Here is a 6,089-nt window from a genome sequence, read left to right as displayed (position 1 = left end):
AAGAGGCAAAGCTCATTAAAAGCTGATAAATGCCTGCCTAACATCATCAGTGAAAGCATGGAGGCTGAAACTTAATTTTGCTGTAAGACGATGACCCCATGCAATGTTCCTGGTGGCATTTGATTGAGTAAAAGCAACAGAAGATAATAATAATATAAATATATAGCTGTTTCCAAACGTTTTCTTGCCAGCGTAATAAAAAATAGTCTAGATACAGATGATATATGATTATTCCCCAGTGAAATATACCTAGAACACTATTAGATGCAACATTTTACAAAAAGCAAGAAAAGGGTAACGCATAAAACAAGTTTATAGGGTGCTGAATTTTTTTTATAAACTGTTACTACTTAGTGTTGTTTGTTGTTGTTGTAAACTGTTTCAACTGAAGTCAATGAAAAATCAGTTACTGTCCAAATTAGCATAATTGTTATTTAATTGGCATTCAGTTAATGTTTTCAAAGACTCAGTATTATGTCAGTTCTTCTTTAAGATGGACATTCTTTGGTGTGTTTTCCTCTTCCTTTTTCACCTCTATCTTCCTCTTCCACTCTTCCTCACTCTCACTCTTTCAGTCTGTGTGTCCTGATTTCCCTGCAGTTCTTCTCCTTGTGTCTGTCTTGTTTGTAGATGTAGGGGATGAGGATGAAGCGGGCCCTCTCTGCCGCTTCCAAAATTCTCGGGAGAGGTGCAAGTTCCTCGCCCCCTCCATCTCAGTTTCCGTGCCCGAGGACGACCCCTACCACTCCGACGAGGAGTACTATGAGCACCCATTGTTCAGCCCAGAGTGGACGCACTCAGGCTCTCGCCCCACAGGGCAGGCTGTGGCCTTTAGACAGATTGAAGGTGAACCACGCATGGTTCCTCTTTGCTATTTCCCCCTCCATCTCCGCTCTCTTTCTTTCTCTCCTTTCTCTTTTTAACACCAATTTCCTCTTCTTCTGTGATTTGACCTCCTCCTCCCTCCTTCCGTCTCTTCGTCCGTCAGTTCGTCTCTTCGCCCGTCTTTGTGTGTGTTTGCGTGTCCTTGTGATGTTTGTCCACTCAAAATCTGAGCAATTTCATATCTGACAGTCACATTTCTTTCTTTTATTCCACCCAAAGCCATTGCTACCTGTGGTTGCCATGCTGTTAAGTACAACACATGGCAGTGATGCCTTCAAAGTAGGACAGTCGGTTTTTTACTGTAATTCACTCAGTGGAGATGCTGCATTCGTACATCAGTAAGACCACATGGCCCACAAGGTTGACTTTGGGGACATAACTTAAGGGCCAGGTAGCTTTCATACCATGCATGACAAATTTCTCTACTACTCATCTCCCAGAGTTGTGTTTTGGTTCATTCTTTAACAACTTTTAATTAACTTAACTTTTGATTAAGCTGTACATGTCAAACCCCGTACACTCATTTTTAACTACTCCTAAACTTATCCTGGCAACAAAGAAGACTCCACAGACTGACCTACACTTTCCCTAGCATACAGTCTTTCAATATAAATGTTTTCATAGTCTTTAGAATTACATTGTTTGCACAAATATTTCAATGTAACCTACAATCTCAGCATATTTACACTACATTCAGTCAAACAAAGACATGTAAAGACTATATCAATCACTGTGAAACTGTATAGTAAGCATTCAGTACATTGTGTTTATGCAAACTGATTTTGGATTGTGACTAACGCTCCCAGCCTCCTCCAACTGTCATTGTCACTGCTTATTTAATATCTAGTGGAAACACTGCTTTTACCAACGACTATAACACATACAGCGACATTCAACTGCAAAACAACAGAATTTCTTAAACCTACGCAAGAACCCGAGGCATCGTACAGCCAATTCTGCTGAATTCTGCTGCACCAGACTGCAGCTCTTCACAGTTACTTTTGAACTTCATAGTTCAAGAGTCAGATTTCAGAAGCACACACAGCAAACATAAATACCTCCATAATACTAGAATGATATGAAGTGTTGCTACTTCATTTATGTTTCCCTTTATGTTAAATAGCCTCAGTCATCAATGATCATAGGTCAGTATTGGTTAGAGGTACATTGTGTGGGAGATGGCTGTGCGGCTTGCCTTGTACCTCAGTTGTAAGTCGCTTTGAATTAAAGCGTCTGCCGAAAAACTAAATGTAAATGTAAGATTTTTTTTTTATTATACAGTAAATACTAATCTTGTAAATGTTTAATCCTGTCTTAAACTATTATATCTTTAGAGATTCCTTAAATAACATACAGGAAATAAAAAAAGTGTACAAAGAAAAGCATTTTTACTCACATACAGCACTCTGTACTTTATGTGTAATGCTTCTATATGTGTTAACAGGCAGAAACTTGAGGTCATCATTTCCCAGAGCTGAACGTGTCCCATCATAACTTGTGTTCTTACATAACCCAAGTCTGTGTTGCCTGTAGTCTTAATGTGTCCCCCTTTCACCCTGTTTTTGAGAAGAAGAGACCATGGAGGCTCTTACAGCTGAATACGAGGAGGAGGTGGAAGAGGTGGAAGAGGTGGAAGAGGAGGAGGAGGAGGAGAGTGCCGAGGCAGCAGAGTCCGAGGCAGCTCTTGATGAGCAGCAGTGGAGTGGGGAAGAGCCCGAGCTGGACAGCCCCCAAGCTGAGCCGTTAGAGCAGGCAGAGGCCATAGACGAGGCCCAGGCCCTAGACCTGGAGCCAGCCGAAGCAGCTAGTGCTACAGCAGAAAGCTCTATGGACAGAGAGGAGGAGGAGGAAGCAGAGGGCGAGGAGAGCCCTGAGACAGGTGTGTCCTGCCCTCTGCTCTCCCTACCTGCATGTTACTGCATTGTCCACTGTAAAAGAATGCTAGATGTGTCAAAGGGTACCCATAAGCATATTACAAGCATTATAATTCAGGTGGAATGGCACGTAATTCTTCCTGCGCTCTGCTGCGGCTGCAAGGCAACACAGGCTTGTTGGTGAAAAGAGTCACATTCTTTTAACGTAACCTGGTTTTAATGTGTGTTACCTTTGCGCTTATATTTTTCTTGCCGTGGTCTTCATGGCCACATGTTGGCATGATGAAGTGTTGCTGAATGTAATAGTGCTTTACTTTTTTTTGAATAGCTATAAGCTTACAGGTTTTCCATTACGTTGACACATGGCTTGGTGATGGTATGCCATTGTATACTTTCTTTGCAACCATGAGCCACACCTCCAAAATATGGATCACTCATATTGCTATCATAGTTCTGTGCACAGAATTTAGCAGGGAATTTAATGTTGGCTGTCTAAATGTTCATTGTGATTTGTATGGTCAGTGTGTAGAATCATAGTTCATCAAATGCATTACTTTCAAAAAAATCATTCATGTTTTTGTTTTATTCTTGTCAGTATTAGCTGGTGACACCTTGTGGCATTTTTCTGTCATCCACCAGCAAGCTATTGTTTTTCTTTTTGTACTTAAGTCATGATTGGAGCCCTAAATTTTAAGTAAACATATCTGAAAATAGATTTGAACTTTAAAAATTCTCCAAACATTTAATTGTGTTGACAGAAATGCTAGTTATGTTTTTCTTTCTGATGTGTTAAAGAGTTGCATGAATATCCATCGCATCTCTTATTTCTTGTTTCCCATAAATCAGCATCACCAATTCCTCATTCTGGTTCTGTCACTTACCATGTCATATTGTCATCCATCTGTGACTTGGTGGACCCATAATCTCGCCGTACTTCTTCAGCGATGTCCATATGATTGTGCTGTAAGTTTCTGAGGACAGCTTTGCCTGTTTTTGTGAAAACAGCTTTGCCAGTCCCTGCCTTAATACGTATATATCTCACTTACAGCATGCCAAAGCAAAGCTTTTCTATGTTGATCAAAACAGCCAACTTACAGATGTTCTTTCAGCTTTGAAGATGGACTCAGACAAGCAAGGCAGCGGGTCCATGAGTCCAGACAGCATTGGATCGGAGAAACGCCCAGAGGAATTTTTTGAGCCCCAGATCCAAGGGTTCTTTGCTGGTGAACGAGTTGTACCAGAGAGTCCAACCATGGATATGCCATCCTTTGTATCTCCAAATGTTCAAGCCAAAGAATCTGCCAGATCACTTACACTTCAGCCTACATATGGTGAGCCAATCACAGTCTCAGAAAAGCAGCCATCAGTGGAGGTGGTAGAGTTTAGCAGCATCGGTGCTCCTTCTGATTTCTCTTCCTTGGGAGTCAAAGTTCAAGGAGGGGATTCAACAGGAGATGCAAGAGACAGATCTGGCATGTCAGCATATTTTGAAACATCAGCTGTGGAGGTTGATGAGGCACCCCAGTGTAAAGGTGAGGGTTATTATGAACTCAGCAGAGCTGGTGAAGAGAAGAGTACGATTGATTCCAGGTCTTTAGCTGACAACCAGAATAAACCTGAAACTGTAAAAGGCACAGCAGAAGACAATAGAGTTTTCACTGTTCCTGAGAGGAGTAATGAGTGCAGGCTTTCACCAGGTAAACTGGCCTTAGAGCAAAGAAGTTACTCACTCAACATTACCATTGGAGCAATGGACCAGAGTGGCCAAAATAGGCCCAGGAACTTCTCCCCATTGGCTACAGATATCATGTCATACACTAGTGGAAGTCTAGACGAGTCAGCCGACTACCTCCCAGTCACTACACCTTCTGTGGATAAGCCTCCGTCCTTCCCTCCCTTGATCCTGGAAACTGCAGCTTCTGTCACTTCAGATTCTTCATCACCTCCACTGACCAGGACAGCTGAACCAGTTTCAAAACCCAGCACTGAACCAGAATCTCCAGAATCATGCCAGCCCCCTAAGAACAACTATAAAAATGGCACAGTGATGACTCAAGACTTGCCTGAAATGTTGGACCTTGCTGGTACTCGTTCTAGGCTGGCATCAGAAAACACTGAACCAGAAATTATCCGAAGAAAATCAATTCAGGCTGATGTTCCTGCCTTCGCTGATGACCCACTGGCTAGCCTAGTTTCTGGGGAACAGAGTCCAGGGGCCAGAGGAAGCGAGAGCCAGCTGGAAGAGATGGGCTATTGTGTATTCAGTGAATATTCAGGGCCCATGCCATCCCCTGCAGATGTGTTCAGCCCTACAAACACTTCTGCACAGGTCTTCACCCCCTCTGTCTTGGAGGAGAAAGTGGCTGAGCAGGCAAGGAAATTAGCAGTCAGAGACACTTCTGAGGAAGACAAGATGCAGCCTTCAGGAAATTTCGAAGTCACAGAAGAGAAAGACCAGAAACAGGTAGAGAGAAAAGATTCTGCTGAAGAAAAAGGCAACAAGATGGCAGATGACACGCTGGTTAAATCTGCAAGTGAGCAGGAGAAACCATCTGCTCTGCCAAGTGAGTCGTTTGTGACTCCAACAGTCACTGTGACACTAGAAGAAGGTGGCAGGACAGTGAGTGAGACTGAAAGACAAGGCAGTGGTGAAGGCTTTGCATCAGAAACAGAGATTGCAGACTACGAAAGGCAGATCCGCAAATTGGAGATGGAGGACAGGCCTCTAAGTTTGGAGGAGGAACGAGAGCTGCAGGAGCTTCGGGAGAAGGTGAAGCTGGTCCACCAAGAAGCATATGAGGAAGTCGATGCTGAAGATGTGTACCAGCTGACTGGTGTGGCCAAGGACCGAATTGCAAGGCCTGTCAAAACATCCCCTGCTTCATCTGTGGAGAGCAACATCGATGATGACAAGTTGCTTTCCCCAGTGCTGTCACCTTCCAAGATCAAACAAAGAGAGATTTATGGCTCCCCAAAAAGAGCAGCCTCCCCAGTGTTAGGAATATACAAAGAGGAGAAAGAAAAAGCAGAGTCAGAGAAAAAAATGAGAGAAGAGCAAGAGAGGGAAGCAGCTGAGATGAAAATTAAGCAAGAGAAAGAAGAGGCAGAGAAGAAAGAAAAGGAAATCAAAGAGAGGGAAGAAAAAGAAAAGAAGGAAAAAGAACAGCAAGAGCAGGAGAGGAATGAACGAGCAGAGAAAGAGAAGAAAGAGAAGCAGGAGAGGGAGATGAAAGAGAGAGAAGAAAGAGAGAAGGAACGAGTAGAGAGGGAGAAGAAAGAAAGGGAAGAAAGAGAGGAAAAAGAAAGAATAGAGAAAGAAGAGAGAGAAAA

Source organism: Anabas testudineus, chromosome 21 (assembly GCF_900324465.2).
Source record: "Anabas testudineus chromosome 21, fAnaTes1.2, whole genome shotgun sequence".
Lineage (NCBI taxonomy): Eukaryota > Metazoa > Chordata > Actinopteri > Anabantiformes > Anabantidae > Anabas > Anabas testudineus.
The sequence above is the reverse complement of the archived record's forward strand: the minus strand, read 5'-3'. Positions refer to the sequence as shown.